Here is an 18,823-nt window from a genome sequence, read left to right as displayed (position 1 = left end):
TTTAAAATGAAGCCTTCTTTTCACAAAAAAAAAAAAAAAAAAACAACCAAAAACCAACAAAACAAAAAACAAAACAACCCAGCATCCCATAGTTAATAATTTTAGTTGATTTTAAGAGTGCTTGTCAGAGTTAGACATTAGCCACAAACTCATGGTAAGGCAGGACTGTAGCTGAACTGAGTACAGAAAAGGGTAGCATGAAATAACAGCTTCTACAGTTAGTGTTGCAGCTGGTGGGTTGCTACCCCATTTAGGCATTGGCTTTTCATAACTTGAATTGATGATCAGTTCAGGGGCTTTATTGTGTTTTCAGGCAAGGAAGCTTCCTTTAAGCACTGAAGTGAATGCTTTCTTTTTGGCAATGATTATATGTGATTCTTTGTATAATTTACAATTCTGTGTGACATTGGCATTTTCTGGAGATAGGGGAGCAGTGTAGTACCTGTTAAGTGATCAACAGGCAAAGTAAATACACAGGCCTCATGCTAGCTAGAAAATGCAAACAAACCTAATGTGAACTTTGTCCTTTTCAGTGAGGCAAATGGAGGAAAGGGGAAAACCTGAAAAAAAAACCTCAGCAGCACTGCAGCAATCCTTTGCAGTTTGACCAGCAGAATATAGAGCTGTTCCAAATGCAACAGTATCATAGGTTATGAGCTCTTAGTTTTATTCAATAGTAGGGATCCCCACCCACCAAAGCCCCATAGTTGTATAAAAGAAAGTCTGGATGGCATTTGGTATCTGCTTGGTCTTAATACATACTTGATTTGTATTCCTGGTGGGAAGGATGGTAGAAGCCTTGATCGAGACTATGTGCTTAGTGTGCCTACAGATCTTTGCAGTCTTGTATAGATACACTCTGGCTGTTTCGTGTGTGTGTGGGGAGGGGGTGGGGTTTGTTATGTTCTGAGATTTAGTATTTGGCATCACTATATCTGTGATTTCAGACAATGACTCTGTGTGTGTATATATATAATTTTTTTCTGACAAGTGATATATCAGTGCTTAAAAATCTCCAAGCATATTGTTCTTATGTAATGGATCAAAGAAATAATGCAGAAAAGGAATGTTTTGAGTTAATTGTTGGATACAACTTACATGTTTTTTAGAATAGAGATTTGTACTGATCCTATTTTCAGTTATTTCTAAGCATGCAATTCTCACAGCAGTTTATTTTAAAATCATGAGATAGGGAGATTAACATTGTAAGCTCATGACTGGCAGAGAAAAAAAAATTGTACACATGGTTGAAATTCAACTTTAAACTTAAGGAGAAGTAATATTAATATGTGAATTGCAACTGCTATTAAAAGAGAACTACTACTGGCTATTCAATATTTAATTGTATCACAGAAGTCTGAATACCCTGATTTATATAATCAGAACCACTCCTATAATCTTGAAATCATTCATCAGTAGTTATAGCTAGAAAGGGACCCATTTGATGGATTTTTAAAATTTCAGATCATTTTTGAAAAGCTCTTCCTTTTTGAAACATAAGCCCACTTATGAGATTAATCAGTTTGATTTTTAGCAGGCAAAGGAAAGGTAAGGTGCAGTAAACATTGGTGGAAAATAAGCTTGAAGTGAATTGTAATACTGCAGTTAATTAAAGTTAACTATAGCTACAGGGTGTTTGTTGTATGGAGGTTTTTTGTAACCATGTGACCTTTTCTTTTACTCTGGCTCATTAAGCAGCCAGTCTGGGCATATTAGCCAGCATTTCTTTGAACCCACTCCATAGGTTTTTATCTGTCTGAAGATGTCCACAGCTGACAAACAAGTTGTAACCTTTTTTTGAGGAGGAAAAGGGAGCTGCCGAGTGAGTCTCATGTACAGAGATTCAGCTTATTTCTGTATTTTACAGTAATGCTCCCATCCCCCATACTTGCCAGTTATTTAAGGTACAGCTGAATGTTTGCTTGAATAAATGGTGTAAGTTAATTTATTTGTCCAGATGGTCATTTATTGTGCTTTCATTCCTTCTTGTAATGGGGAAGTATTTAAATGGTTTATTTTCCCAGGGAGGGTTGTTGTGTTTTGCTTTTTGGTTGGTTGTTTTTTTTTTTTTTTTCCCAGTTAGGTTATTCTTGACATTTCTTTTAATAGCCTTATAGCCTATTTTCTTAGAAATGGGTTAGAACATGTGTGTCACTGGATGTTTGTTTTTTAAGCATTGGCAGCTGTGTGTGAGTTGGAGATAGATGTGTTTGTGCAGTGAAGAGCTGCTATGTCCATTTGGGGGAAATACTACACAGTTCCAACAGGAACTTGAGTTTACTGATGGTAACTGGTGTAATTTAATACAAACCTTGTTATCTTTTTTATTTGCTTAGCAATTGTTGTGAATATGAGCATGCTCACCTCCTCGAACTAGTCAAGACTAACATTGTTTTGAAAGTGCAATCTCTTCAAATAGGCTGGCTGCCAGCACAGCTTTGCAGGGCTGCAGCAGTCACTGGAAAAAGGGTTGTCTGCTTCTTTATGTGTCTTGTGAGCTGAGATTTTCTTCCCCTCAAGGGAAAGGGCTTTGTCTTCAGAGCTCTCAGGTTCCCAGCTTACTATGCAGTAGTTGCCTTGCAGCTTCCCTTTTTCCTAAGTCTTGCCCTTTTTTTTTTTTTTTTTTTTTTTTTTTTTTTTTGGTATGCAGTCATTCTCCATTCATTGTAGGATGGATTGTGTTGTGCATTAGCAACTTCTTTCTCTGCCAAAGTGACACATCCTGTAGATCTGCAGCAGAGTACTGAACTGTCACTGTAGTGCTGACTCTTGTAAGGCTATTCTTGAAGCAGAACAGCTTCCCCCTTGGCGTTCAGCCATCAGAATCCATTACAGCATGCATTTTCTACCCAAAACATAGCTCTGTACCTACAGACTTGTCCTTAAAACCGTCCCCCAGAAGATGCAGAGGGCATGGTTATACCTTCCTGTATAGAAACACACACTGCTGGGTTTATCTTCAAGGTGTCTGAAAACCATGTAACAAAGCTTTTTGTTGTTTCAGCCCCTGCCTTAAAACCTCTAATGCAGTTTGGTAAAGGGAATGCCTCTGCTGATAGGGTGATGTGAAAAGAACAGCATACAAGGTCTTTTCCCAGATGTATGTCTTAAAAGAAGAATTAGGCATGTGTGTGCTGACTGAGGCTACCACAGGGCTCCTCTGATGAGCCAGACAAACATCTCTGTCTCCACGTGTTTGCCGCAGGGCAGCCCAGCCCCACACTGCCACCCCTGAGTGGGAGGCTCTGCAGGAATCCAGTTCTCCCTGGGAATGGACTTGCCATGAGAAGAAACATGGGAGATTACGTGTCATTTCAAGTTTTTGACAGCAAACCCACTCTCTTTCAGCCATTCAGGAAACTGTAGGGTGAACAGCAAAAGGGAGCAGTTAGACATGTGAATGGGAGGGGGAGGATGCTCCCCTAAAGTTTGTCTGGCCAGTACAGTCTGTGACTGGTTGGACTGGCTGAGCTACTTGGGGCTAGGTAGGTTCAAGATTCCAAGGTCTGACTGCTTGGCTGGATGCAATGAACCATGCTGGTATAAGTGTGAGGGGACGCAGCTACCCTGAAGTGTTCTCTCTCCCTGCTCACTGACACAGCCACACAATCCTGCCTATTGCCGGGTTGAGACTGCATTTTCCTCGCTGCTGTGTGCCTTGCCTTCCCGAAGCGCCCTTGCAAGGTTTTTTGGAGGCGGTGGGAGCAGGGGTGGAGGTGAGGAAGGTCAAGCTTCTTAGGTTTCAGCTGATTTGGCATCCGCTCACAGCCCTCCCCGCCCCACCCCCCTCCCTCGTAGCCCTGCTTGGCCATATGCACTCGCTGCTGCTTTTATGACCCTTTGCAAAGAAACCTTTAAGATGTGAACTGCTGCAAATTGCAATTTATTTTCAGGAAATTTCCCTTTCCCCTTTCCTACACGATCATCGTTAACAGTGAGAAGACTGGTTTTCTGTGGTCCCCGAAGACCCTATAGTGGAGAGCTGTGCCTTTCTCTCTGGCTGGCACTGCTCTCCCGGCAGTACTGGCTGTGCCAGGCCACCCGTTCGCTCAAGTCTGCTTCGGTGGGGTATCTTTCTAATTTTTTTTTGGCCAGCACAAAGGCCCTTTACTTTGTTTAAGGAGTGGAGGCTGAGCCTGGCAGCTCCACCGCAGCGCGGAGCGGCTTGGCACTGCTGCGGCACGGCAACTTAGGCAGGGACTGAACCGAACTGAATCAAACCGGGCTGGGCTGGGGAGGGTCGCCAGGGCATGCAGTTGCCGCTGGGCTGGGCCGACCTAGACAGCCATGTGATTGCCTGCCCGTCCGCCTGCCCTCCTGCCTGCCCGCCTCTGCGCAGGGGATGGGAACGGGGACACGAAACATGTCTGTGCAGCTTCAAGGAGCCGAACAGAATTCCCCACTGTCATCATCCTCCTCCCCTCCCTCCCTGCAGGCTGCCAGGGAGGAGGGCTGATTACAGCTCCGCTATTGTTCAAGTAACCTACAAATGGATTTGCATGGAGGCAGGTTGGGAGGGGCGGAGGGTGGGATTTATTAGCAGCAGCTAAATTCGTCGGGATTACTATTAGACTGAGAGCTTCTCAATGGGAATGATCCCTGGGTGAGCGATGGGGTGGAGGGGAGGGACTGGAAAGCTCCTTTTCTGCAACTAGGTGAAGGGGTGGCTGGCTCCAGCCGAGTAGCAGAGGCAGGCAGGGTGCAGCTGGCCGGGGACGGCGCTTCACCTCGGTTTAAACTGTAACCCTCTATTCCAAGCACGCAGCTCCTGGCAGCGCCGCTCATACCAAAGCCTTGACTCAGGGTTATCTGCATGCTGGGTAATAAGCAGCGTCACCAGAGGAATGTGCAGAGAAAGCAGCCATGCTGCTGCAAGCCTCCGCTCGCTCCTCAGGCAAACCACTGATTTAGCAGCCTGCTTCTGCTTCTGGGTTGCCAAACTGGGCGAGGCGTAGTGGGCTTCTCCAGGGGGGACAGCCCCTAGTCGGTTTGAAGCCAAAACAGCGCTTTGCCCTTCCTTAAGCAAGTGTTGTTTATGCAAAGTTTCTTGGGACTTTGCTAACCATATTTGAGAACTGTGCCTAGGAAAGGATGAAGCTACTCCTCAAGTTACCACATTAGTTTATCTATTTTCCAGATGGGTAAGCTCAAATGTTTGAGCCAGAGTCACACAGCAAATGCCTATCAGAACAAGGGAGACCGTAGCCATTGGTTACTGCCCCAAATGCTTGTCTCCCTTCCTCTGGAATAAAAGCATGTTGTCACAACAACTGTGCAGCTGAACAGAAAAGCACTTATGTGACACAGGTGTTTGGGAACAACAACGTTCAGTGCCAGGCCAGTTGCCTGTAGTCTGTGTGCGTCCTTCACTCTGATAGCTCCAAGGCTGGAGGCTGTTGCTGTTCTTGCTGATGCAACATACAGAGGGCTGGGGTGAAGAAGAGTGCATACCTGTGTGTCAGAGGTAGGAGCTCCCCTTTGGCTATGATGGAAAACACACCACATACAAATCAAAGACAGGACGGGGTTGCTTTGAATTGCTATATTCCGGATTATCTAAGGCAATCTTACTCTTCACTGCACACATCATGGCAACAAGAGACAAGATCATAGTGTTGTTGCTTAGGTTTTCATTTGAACATGTCTGGACTGGCACACTGTTGGAGTAAGGGCAATACACTTTTGTAGGTTTGATGTATGTAAGAGCTGAGGGCAGAGTTAGGGAGGGAGTGGGAAGCCTGAATATCTGGTCTGCTACTGGAAAATATAGGCCATGGACTTGAAAGTTTATTTGATCTAGCTTGATATGCTAGACATTTTCTCTTAGAACTCAGTGTCTGTAACTGATTTCTGTAAAATATAAAGTATAAAACATTTGAGATTAAAACAACTGAAAGAGCTCTTATCTTCCTGCAGCAGTAAATTTTGGAGTATTTTTTACTTGCTCAAGTATTGTTGATGTTCTTGACTCCGTGTTACATGTAAAGATAATTCCTCCCTGAAGAATTCAGACTGCAGTGATAAGAAGGGCCAGTTAGCACATTTATTGTATGCCATCTCCTGCAATTAAAGATTATGCTGTGTATTTTATCAAAAAGATGCAGCCTTTTCAAGAGCTGTACCTTGTTAAGTGTATATACTCATTTTTGGCAAACATTTGCTGTGGTTTTGAGTGGTTCCCTGACTCCAACTCCCATCCAGCAGTCAACTTTTGTGTTAATCCAGCTGAACTCATTCAGCTGTGCTCACTGCACCATTTCTGCTGGAGGGGAGGTAGCAAGAGGTGCAGGCATCAAGGACAGTATCAGTTGTGTGATCTGTGGATATCTAGTCACATTCTGCTAACAAGGACCTGTGGCCTAAGATAGATTCATTAGTCAGCAGCCTTGATAGAATGTCTAGTGGCTTGTGTGACAGTTAAATACCAGGAAGCAATGCAGAAATTCTCATGCTCTTTTGTACCTGTCTTTCCTCATGCTAGAACTGATGACAACATTTCTTGAGAACTGCACTGCACATGCTTAATACAAAGAGCAGCTCCTTTCAGGTTTTTGCGTGATTAGTTGCAGGTCTCTGCATAGATCTTCTCTGTTCTGTTGGCTGGATTTTTACAGTACATATTTTGCAAGTTACAGCTTGAAGCTTCCTCCTTGCAGAAGGTTCTGTCATTTGAAGGAACCCCACCCTGCTCTCCCTTGAAGATGTGCAATCCTAGGCTGTGTTTGAGCATGCCTGGGAAGGCAGGTGCAGCCTGGCTGGATCCTCAACATTGCCTGCAAATAAACACTGCTTAAACAAATTGGACTAAAAAGAACACTCAAGAGTCAGGTAATAATCAGGACAGGTTTTGCTCTGTAGTCTCTATTCTGTGATTTTCTCGTCCCCTCTCCCTTGAGTTATAGCCCAGAATATATGACATGATTGAGTTGCTATGGAAATAATTTACAACATAAACTATATAACAATGAAAGTTCTTAATAGTACCTCTGTTGAAAACAACAACATCACATCACAGTCACTTTAAAACTCCCCAGATTTCCTTTCTGTTGTTGTAAATGAGGACTTAGGTAAAATTAAAGGATTATTTTCTAATATTTTAAGGAAAATAATCCTTTTAGCATAGAACATATAAATGCAGTTGTATTCTTCCTCACTTGACCAGCACATGCATAGCTGTCAGATATGTCTTCCAGCTCAGAAAAGATGGAAGATGCTTAAAGCCAGTAAAATTCTTCAAACCTTAGAAGCAAGGGATCAGATTAGAGCAAGGTTATTTTCCTGCTTGAAGCGGGCCCTTCATGCTCTTATCTTGGTCAGAGTCTGTGGGAATTGTAGGCTGTCACCTGCTCCAAACCATTTCCTCCTCAGATGACCTTTGTAGAGTTGCCTGATTCCTTCCCAGCGTGCTGAGAGTCACCATATTTATATTATTTGCTGCAAGCATTTAAGGCATCAGTCCTTGTCAGCACACATACCCTTACTCTCAGGGTCTTGTCCAAACTAAGTTGTACAGTTTGATGGGGACCCATCCCATTACCACACAGACTTCTCAATGATGTTCTGTTTCAGGGTTGTAATGTCTATGTACTGATACACCAACTTTCTTTGATGCCTAAATATGTCTGGGTCTGGATAGCTCTTTTACTAAGCTCTTAAGGCTTTTTGGCTGTTGTTCCCTAAGGAATCCTGGCAATGTAGTTACCAGACTTCTCTTGATTTTTCATTTGGTTCACAGTGGAGTTCCCACAGAATTTAAGACCATTTGGTCTCAATTTAACATTATACTGCTCACTGACTGCACAGGAGCTTCTCTAACTGCTCTGTTGAACAGCTCCATGTCTCAAATGGCAGCCTTACCTGTATATGATGGATACATACCTGGAAAAGGTGAACAATACCTGTTCCAGTGAACAATCCCTTCCCTTGTGCAAGTTTGCATGTCAGATGTGTATCATTGGAGTGTCCCTGCTCTCAGGAGAACCTTCTGTAAGCTGTGTGTAGGACTAATAATTCTTCTTTACCTCTTGTAGCAAAATGCTATAGTCTAACATGAATTCATTTCCTCCATGCCACTTCCTCCATCATGTTACTCACGGAGGAATTCTCAAGGTGGCAATCCATTTAAGCTCTAGCAGCACACCCTGTGGATGTAATTCCAAGGATATTTTCATTTCTGAACATGCAGGTAGTGATGTTCCCTGGGTGTAGATGAGCACATTCCCCATTAATATAATGCAGACCAGATGCCATGAGAGTATGCTTCTGGAGCCAGTCTCAAGCTGGCCAGAACGAGAACCAATTAGCTCAACACTCCCGATGCTGTGTGGCCTTCGTTTGTTGAGGGGAGGTTTTCTGTAGCTACTCAGTTTTAATTCTCTACAGCAGCAGCATTAGGCATCCAGAGATACAGGTGTGCATATGTATTTTAACTCCATCAGCCCTGAACTTAGCCTAAACCACCTTCTGCCAGTCCTGCTGTACTCTCCAGGCCCCACATCAGTGTACATTGCAACAGTCTCCTGCTGAAGTGCAAGCTGCAGTGCCTGTTGCTTTTGTTGACTCTGCAGGAGGAGTGCCTGGTGTGCTACTGGTTTTTCACCAGCAGATAAATGACATTGCTGTCTTCCCTCCTCACAGCACATGAGTCCATTGAGATATATCAACCTATTGGTTTTGCCAATATTTTTATGCAGTTGCTCTGTTTTTCTCTTAGTGATACAGTCCACTTGTCCGTCAATGTGCTTCATGGTACACAAACTTCTGGTTTACTTTCCCCGGGGGTTTCTCTGTCTCAGGGTCCCAAGTCCATTCAGTTAGCAGTTTCTCCCCCTTTGTGCATATCTGCTTGCTGCAGCAAGGCAAACCACACAAATTCATCCATTTAATTTGCTCCCACTACTAAGTCTTTTCTGTAATTCCTCTGGCTCCTTCTCTGCTGGGTTTGATGATTTTACATAGGTGGTTTGCTTCAGGATCATGGGTTCTTAGGAGGGGCAGGTTACATTTAGCAATTGTTTGTATAATGTTATTTGTGGTATAAGCATAGCAACTTCAACAAAACTTTTTTTTTCTCTTTGGGAACTTGTAAGGTTAAATTAGATTTGTATGACAAATACGAATTATGAAAGGCCATGAGTCATTGTTCACTTGGAAGTGTGATAGATGTCAGGATTAGAATGAAGTACACCTTACTTGGGACAGAAGAACTACTGTTGTTTTTTACCTTCATAGCTTGAAATATGTATCACAGAGTTCACAAAATATTCTGAGCTGGAAGGGACTCACATCGATCATCCAGTCCAGCTCTTAAGTGAATGGCCCATACAGGGATCAGTCCACAACCTCAGTGTTATTAACACTGTAATCTAACCAACTGAGCTATCCCTTACAGATGCACTTCCATTCTTGGCCTGCAGGACTTTCCAGTGCCTCTGTAAGCTCTTCCTGAGCTTACAGAGGTGGTGCTGAATTGCCTTTGTATATATTTCCTTCCAATGAATGAATAAAATGAAATTGCTGAGTGTTGAAAGGGAGGATTTCTGTCAAAAAAGAGCAATAAATGGAAATGTACCTCTTTTGGAATGTGTTTCAAGGAGATCTGGAGACCCTTAACCTGAAATAGAGGATGAAGTAAGAACAAGTGCCAGTGGCAAAGGAAAGAAATGAAAATTATACAAACTCTATCCTTCAGCAAGTGGGGATGAAAAGGAAAGGGAGACATGCAGAGTTTTCTGGGTTTAAATGCTTGAGAGATGCTCTGAAGCTGTTGTGATAGACACATAAAAGCCAAACGATTGCATAGCTATGAGCAGCAAAACTTTGCAGAGCAACAGAGGCACTAGAAATAAAATTAATTATATTATAGTTGACCAATAGGTTGTGAGGTGAAAAGTCCCTTGTTACTAATTTGTCAATTAATAATAAACAAGTTTTTGAGATGAGAGGCATTAGATAATGAGAAGCAAGTTTGTTGCAAGATGATGGTTCTTAAATGTGGATCTTGTCAAATACTTTGGTGGCCATTATTGTTATATTCCTGTATTAGCCAAAGATATGCAGCGTAGTTTTTAGAAGACAAAGACATGGTTGTCTTAGAAATATTTATGATTTAAATACTAAAGGAGAAGAACCAAGAGGGGATGTTGAAATGTTTGAAAGTGCTATTTGAGCATAAAAAAATCAAACCAGTAGGACTTGGCACACTGCTGAATGGTGAATGATCCAGACAGTAGCAGGTTATATTTATGGCATACGCAGTCGTGCATGGTGTGAGAAAATAATTTTTCTAAGTGTATTGCCTAGTTTCATTAAAGGTACCACGGTGTTTCTGGGGAAGGTCTGATTGTCACAGGATAACTTATTGGCAGCTGTCTGTAAAATGGGCATCTGATCAGAAAGCAAATGCCAGGATGCATGAGGAATGAAATGCTGGATGTTATGTGAAGCTTCTTACCACCATGACAGGAACCAAGATCTGCCCCTACCTGAAAGAGTATTGGTGACCCCATCTTAAAAATTATAATGAACCGTGTAAAGGGGTTTGGAGATAAGCCCATGAGAACAGTTAGAGACATGTAGAAATGTCTCTGCACCACAGCAGAAGTGCAGTTATTGTTTATTTATTCTACAGCTAAAGCCCCTTAGTAGGCATAAGACTTTGCAGACAAATAGGACAGGTCTGTGCCTGAGGAATTTGCCTACTGAGCAAGACCGAGCACAGCAAAAGGAAGCAAACCAAAAGAAGTGTGTTGGTACATATGCAGAGCAGGGAGGCAGTAGGAGGCAGAAAGAACCACGGGAGAGGTGAGGGTCAAAGGTATCACCAGAGCCCTCCCAGGGTATGCGCTTACCTTCCAGTAAGGCAGGCCCTTCTAGTATTGCTGTGGAGAGGAAAAGCTTCTTGTTTCATCTATGAGGTGTGACCTGTCTGCTCACAACTTCAGTACTGTAGGAAATACCCTCCAGACTCCACAAACAATTTCCCCTGACTTCTTTTTCTACATATTCAGATGCTTTTACAGCAGCTCCATATTTGTGTGCATGGAAAAGCAGCTGCATTGCACAAACAGCAAAAAAATTCAATTTGAATTCAAAAGCAAATTTTGGTGGACTTGTGTTGCTATGCTTTAATATTCATGCACTCAAGATTTATTCATACAAACGAATTTTAAGTTGAATTCTAAACATGAAAAAGGTAGTATTGCACATTTTGTTATAAACTTCTTGCTAGGTGGCCAAACATGATACAAAATTGTTATCATTTGAGATGTGTAATTAGCCAGCATATCAGTAGACCTAAAAATGTTCATCAAATAATCATTTTGAGTGATGAAAATCTTGAGTATTTTCTAATCCAGTTGCAGCTAATTTCAGAAGAGAAGAAAATAATATTAATAGAATATGTTTTTTGTTGCATATTACTTGCTCAGTTCTAGTATTATGTATGCAAATCAGGTAATTTTGTACCTAATTGCCTGATTTGCATGCATAAATGTAGGTTGCACATGTGCAAATGATTTAATTCAAATTTAGTATATGCCTAATATGTAAAGTGGCTGAAAACTTGAATCTATGTATCTGAATAACTCAGAATTTTTACTTAAATAAAAACCAAAATTTGCCAGCAGCTTTGGAGGTCAGACGAAGTAGATGGCTTCTTTGGATGATTTTGCAGGTGCAGAAACCCTGGAGTTGGAAATTTTTCTAGAGAAACGAGGAATTATGTGAATGCCCGGTGAGAGAAGTAAATAAAAAGGTTCCTGTTGCCTTAAATGCTGTAAGAAAATCACAGAAAAATGTGACACTTGGCAAGTGGAAGAAGACAGAATCACTCAAAAGAAAATGTGGCTTTCGAAGTCTTAGATGATTTATCAGACAATTAAACCTAAGATGAAGCGTGTGAAATTACAATACTAAAATCTAAGTGTTTAAAAAACTCTTTCAGGTAGTATCACGGCCATGAAAGGAACTGAGCTGACAGTTCTTGTGAATGAAGTTCTGTGACTTTAGGAGGAGATCCATGGGCAAAGGATAGAAAAGCCTCATTTGTTCTGCCATGCCATGCATTTCACCTCTGATCTGGAAGATAAAGAAGATCCAGACTTGGAAGATTAGCAGGAAAAAAAAAAAAAAACCAAAACAGGCCCAAGATCCTGTTTTGTTATGAGTCTTTCTGAGGAGCTCCCAGTACTGGGATCGGATGCGTTGTCACCAGCAGTTTTCATAATGATTTGGAAGAGCAGGAAGTGTCCCTGAGGAGGGGAACTAAAATTACCAACAGCATTTTTACTGTGGCATCAGCTGTAGTCTAATACAGTGGTAGGCTGTTTTCTCCCTATTACTCAGAGCTCTTCTGCAAGCTCAATTTGCATACACATGGGTGACAACTACTGCTAAAATAAGCATGTAGAAAAAAATGGAAGCAATTTAAAGGCACATATGGACTCACAATTCCAAATTCTCATTCACACTAGTAAGAAGTGCAAGCAGGGTCAAAAGAGGTATGACATATGCTTCTTTCAATTCCCCTTCATGCTGGCAAGAACTCTAAAAAATTACAGGTGTAGATTAGAATTCGGCACAAAATTATTTTCTGTCCTTCTAAGGGCTGGTGTGTCCTAGCCCAGCTGACTTGAGTATAGTTCAGTTGATTTCTGACCAGTGTAGCTTTGCTAATAATAATTTCTTGTGTCAATGTGTTTATAATGGCAAAGACATATCTTTCTTAGAAAAGGTTATTTTACTTCAAAGGAGGAGACAAGATGGAGTACATCTTACTTTCTGTAGAAATACACAGCAGCAGGCATGGAGGGGAGGGTAAGGAGGGTTTGCCAAGCACTTTTGCATGATGTGTCTGGAAGCTTGTGCTCTAGATGGGAAGCCACGTGAGAGCTGGGGCCACAGCTCTTTTAGTCTCTTCACCTAGTGAGCCTCTTCCATGCACACGAGCATGCTCACCTTTAGAAGCATATTTGTGATGCTTTCACAGGTTACCTACCCCAGAAAAGTGCTCCTTGATGCAGACTTGACTTTGAGCTAATTTTGTTTGCTCCTGGGCATACAAAATTGTTTTGATTTAAATGAGAATCTAACTCACCGTTTTCCTCCTGTTCTATCAGTGGGAGAGAAAACACTGCTTGACTAGTTGTCTTACCACTTTGTTTGTGTGATAACCTCATCAGAGCAGCACATGCAGAGATCTGTACAAAAAAATAAACCCAAACCCTGGGCTGTATTCCCAGTTCACTCTCTTGAGTGTTTAGCTAAAGCAAAACTTCTGTTGGAAACGTGCTCTGTTGTTTGACTAAAGACTTTTATTATCATTTCATCATAGAGTAAAAAGACACTTTCTATTTTCCAGTTTTTCAGTATGAGTGAAAAGCACTGACTGATAGCCTTGGACATTGAAGGTTCCTTGTTTTTTCACAGAATGGATATATCTTGGGTAGTATTAACTTCCTTCTCTCAACAGCTTCTTGTTCCTCCTCAGTTTAATATTCAGGACTGATTCCATTCTTGATCTCTATTCTGAATCTCACTTTGTGTGTTTTCTGCAATTGAGGCAATTGCTGCCTGTTGCAATGCAGGATTTTGGGGTGGGCATCAGTCCTGTGCAACTGAGCTGAAACTGCAACTCTGTCTCAGCAGCACAGAGCGTACAGAATAGGCACCACCACATTGCAATGGCCAACAGCCCAGGCAGAGGGAAGGGAAGGGAAGGGAAGGGAAGGGAAGGGAAGGGAAGGGAAGGGAAGGGAAGGGAAGGGAAGGGAAGGGAAGGGAAGGGAAGGGAAGGGAAGGGAAGGGAAGGGAAGGGAAGGGAAGGGAAGGGAAGGGAAGGGAAGTCAGCACATAACATACCTGATTGTCTAAACCATCTTTTTCCACAAAACAAAGCCCCCATGAAGGGCATGACACTGTAAATACACACTAGGACAGGACAAACTTATACCAAAATCCCAGAAGGAGAAGAGCATTTGCACTTGGCACTGTTCACCTTATTGTCGTTGCCCGGGAAATTACTGTAGTTTCTTGACTCAGATATTATGTTCCTTCATAATAAATTTTTTCAAAGAGATATAGCTTTTTCCTGGTTGCCTTTTTGCCCTCTTTTTTGTAATCCCTGCTTGGCAGCTGAAGTGGTCTAACATTTTATGTAACTGGTAGCAGAAATTATTGCCAAGGAGTGAATTGTTTTTAGAGAACATCCCTCCCCTTGGGTTAAATATAGGTTGCAGCATTCCAGTATAATGAAAAGATTGGAAAACATTTACACACTGGAGTATTTTCTGCTTTGTAGTAACAGAGTAAGACATTCACGATTGTGAATATCATAGCTGCAAAGACAAGTTTAGTCAGCCTCCATCTTTACAGTATTTAATCCATACACTACAATGTTTACCATTTAGACCAAATTCTCTAGCCCTTGTGTTTTATTACCTTGTGGTGTGCTGTTGACTACAGCATATTGGTTTATTATCTTACCATGTGCACTGTGGCACTCGCATTGGTTTTGTACTGCAAAATTGCATAGGATGCTGGACCAAGAATATCCAATCCTCTTGATTACAAAATATGAAAGCAAATGTGGAGGGGTTTTACTGCTACAAAAATTAGATCTGTATTGTGTTGTTGTCACCAAAGATATTTGATTTCAAACACATTTACAGTTGCCATAAACTCTGCTTTGTAACCTGAAATCATCTGTACCACTATGACTAAAATCTTAAAATGCAGAAAATAGTTAAAATTCAAACTGGAAAATAAAGCCTGAGAAACATTGAGCCTTGCTAATTCAAACACCATCTCCACATTTTTTCTACATATACACATGTATGCACATGCATTCCCAATCTTGCATATACATTTACAAGCTCGCACATTCACTAGCTCAGACACACATTTAAAGGCGCTGTCACACAGAGAATGTGTTCTGCAGTATAGCTGGTACACAGGGTATTTTTGAAGACAGAACAAGATGACTGTAAATTGACACTTCCACCCACTAATGAAAAAAAGCCAAGAAAACCTCAGCAGAGAATGAGTTTTATAATTAATGCTGAACAATTTTCATTGACAAAGCAAAAAGAAGCAAGTGGATGGCTGATTTAAATGTTGAATGATTAATGCATAGAGAGGCGGCTGAGGAAAAAGACAAATTCAGGAGCAACGATGGAAATTTATGTATGAGAGAGTCAGCACCATATTCTGATCTCAGTTACACAGTCGTAAATCTGTTATCTTAATGGAAGTATTCAGCTTTTATATTTGCATAGCATAAGTGAAAATAGAATTTAACCCAGAATGCATTTTCGATTGTGTATTTGCATGACTGAAAGGGGAGAGCTGTGTATGTTTGCATGTGATAAACTGCAAATACATGAGACTTTTTGTATCTCTTGGTGAGAAATGAAGAGAATGAATATGTGTGTGATTGTGTATGTGTGTGCCAGTTGTGGGGCTGTCTGACAGTGCGTGGGAGGGTGAGAACGTGTTTGTTCCTAGACTCTGTGGTTGGGTGAAAATGGCTCCTGGAAATGCCGTTTCAGATTAGAGAGCGAATGCTGGAGAGGTGGATATTTCATTATCTTCTTTGTGTGGTGTTTTGGAGTTGGTAATATGAAAGCAGAGCTATATATAATCCAGTCACATATGTGGTGTCCTCAAGATTTATAGTGCCTGCTAATGCCAGAATCTTAGGGGTGTTTCACTGTGCTAAGCAAAATGCCTCAAAGACCAAGGCAATGCAGACCCCGCCTGACTTTTCTCACATACCAAGAAAGAAGAAATTCTTCTTTCAAGATGCCCAGTTTTATTTTTAAATTTGTGTGCAATGCCCATCACAATGTAGAGTGAGTGCTGTCTCTTGTCCTTGCCTTGTGAAGTGGGGCCAGTCTCCACCTGCCCTGGGTGTGTGTGTGCTGGGAGAGGAGGGTGTGGAGGTCACAGGCAGTAGTTTGCTGTGTGCAAGCATCTGAGATGCAGAGGCTGTATTTTTAGCTGCTCCAGATTCTCCCCTGGCTGGGATATGATGCTGAGGAGTTTATTGCTGTAAGGATGTGCCTAGAATACCAGGCAGCCTCAGAAATTTACTGTGCCGCAGAGCCCTGACTCAGTGCTTCTCTGTGACTTTCCTGTGTTGCTTCTGCACTGGAAAGAGAAGAAATGGTTCCTTGTGTTCCCGGCTACTGCTGGCACTAGAGGGACAGCTTCTGTGATTTTCTGAGAAGCCCTGTCGCAGAGAATGACAGCCACTCTGGGTCTGGCTAAATTGTACTTTGCTTGGTGAAGCTGCTCTCAGGTTTATTCACAAATATTACTCTACATTTTTGTCTGAACAGTAGGAATAATCACATTCTGCTTTTGATTTGTGAATTTCTCAAACATGTCTATAATGCCTCTGCAAGTAGTTTTTTTTTTTTTGCAGCTATTCACACTAGATGCTTCCAAAATATTAGAGACATTTCACAGGTAATTTCTCTATAGAGCGTTTCAGGGGAGAATGGGGAGACATGGCCATGGGTGGATTTCCATACACCTGGCTGTGAGGGAGGTGGACAACCAGCCAGAGGGGTGAGTATTTGTTAGGGATACTCCCCGTGATGAATCCTGTAGGAAATGAAATTACGTTCATGGTCCTTTTGTCCCACTGGTGAGGATGCACCTGCAGGTTTGAAATGGTGGTTTCAACCTCAAAACCCTCTTTAATTGTGAGATACAGTACATTTACCATGTTAAATGATATAAACAAAAGATCAGCAACTGACTTATTGAAAATCTAAATTCTGAGAAGCCCAACTTGTCCCTTACAAGTCCGGTGAAACAGCATAAACTCTTGATGAAAGAAATTTATTTGTACCATCAGATTTTTTTTTGAAACAAGAAACAAGTATGAGACACCCTGAAGAGCCTGAGCAGGATGCCTCTAAGTCCGTCTGCTTGAGAAACACGGTAAGACCCGGTGTATTCTCTTAGGTTTGGCTGTATTATATTCCGCAAGAAGTGGGCTTTCCTCCATTTTCCAACCTAAACGATTCTATGAATCTGTGAGCGCTGCCCGAAGGAGACTGGAAATAAGGAGCTGACACCCGTCTGCTGTTGCTGGATCCCGAGCTCTGCTGGAGGCTCCCTGCTGCCCTCTTGTTGCTGGAAGTGACACTGGAAATACGCGCACTGTTTTCGCATTGTGATGGGAGCTTGACTAATATCCTCACTTTTGGGGGAAAATCACAGACCTCACATAGGAATGTCTGCCTCATTGCTGTGGCATCCGGAATAACAAATACGGCACTCGCAGCTATTACAGTGCCTAGCGTTTGTCTGAACGGCCGCATACTCGGAAGCACAAGCACGACTGAGGGGCAAGCTCAAGAGAGGATTGTAGGCAGAGGCAATATATCTTTTCAACTTCTTAGTCTTGCAAAATACAGATGAGCTTTCAGCCATACAAGCTCTCCCATCATGCTTACTTTTCCCACATGCTTACTTTTCTGATATGCTTAGGGCATGGTGACTAGTGCTTTAGTAAATGATAGAGACTGAGACTAAAGGGACTGTTTTCAAAGCAGCCCTGCCGAATGCCACACGCACAAGGCTTGAAGCACCTCTGTATTGCCATGGGAGATTCTGTATTTTAATTTTGTATTATTAATTCTTTACTTTCTTTAGATCATTAGTACTCTGACATTGTTGTCATCCACATTGTATTCATGAAACTTACTGGAAATAATTTTTGTGGTTTGCAGCTCAGTTCCTGCTTGGTTTGCTGGTTGATTTCTCTTCTAAAAAAAGAAAAAAATCAAATTTGATTCCCAATTGCTCCTTGTTTGCTCAGACCAGAGGCTATGAATGGAATACAGAGAAGGAACTCTACTCCGTCCAGTCATGAATGGTAGCCAGGTCAGGGCTGAGCCACATTGGCAGGAGGCAGTGATGTGGGAAGATTGCCCTACCATTATCTATTCTGTAGACAAGCAGCAGATTTAATTCTCAGAGGATCTCAAGCCTATAATAAAATCTCAATGGGAACAAAAAACCCTGACCCAGAAGGCAGTTGCATGTTCTACTTGTCCTCCATAGTTGTGGGTGTAAATGTGGCTGTGGATCAAGGGAGCTGTGTGGCAATTTTGTGGAGCCTGTGTATCAGAAGAAACCCATCCCCCAGTGTTCTGCTGGAGTCACTGTGAGGTATATATTTATACTGCTAGTGAAAAACAGAAGGAAAAATGAGAGTGTCTCTAACACATGTAATCTGCAGAAAAATGCACATTTGCATGTTGATTTTAAGCAAGGAATCTTTGCTGCTAAGAAAATAGAAGCATGCATGTTTTTTTCCTCTTGCACGCTGTTTTCCATGTTCCATGAACATGTACCGTAAACCTGGCATATTTTTTTGAGTTGGCACTGCTGGATGACCTCATACACCTATTTGTCATCTCAGCAGTTTCAGCTTCAGTGTTCTTCTTTAGATTCATTAAGAAAATATTTAGCATCTGAAGAAAGGAAGCACCCTGCGTCCTGCTGTGCTCCCTACAGCCAGGCCAATAAAAACAGAGCCCCAGAGCACTTTCTAAGGGTGCAAGGGTAACTCAGGGCACTTCTGTTCCCCTGGAAACAGGAGAAATGGGTCACATCTACAAAAAATGACCCAGCCCTAGTCGTGATGACCTTCTGCATTTGAAGATGTTTAATAAGATCCTTGCAAGGTGATTCACTTTTATAAAATACGTTTTCTAATAAATCATGGGTTTTAGACTGGGAGGTTGAGATGAAAATCTGCTTTCCCTTTAGTTTGGGGTTCATTGGGGTTTTCCCTACAAGTCTC

This window comes from Lonchura striata, chromosome 5 (assembly GCF_050655825.1).
Source record: "Lonchura striata isolate lonStrDom1 chromosome 5, ASM5065582v1, whole genome shotgun sequence".
Taxonomy (NCBI): Eukaryota; Metazoa; Chordata; class Aves; order Passeriformes; family Estrildidae; genus Lonchura; species Lonchura striata.
This window is presented reverse-complemented; position numbering follows the sequence as displayed.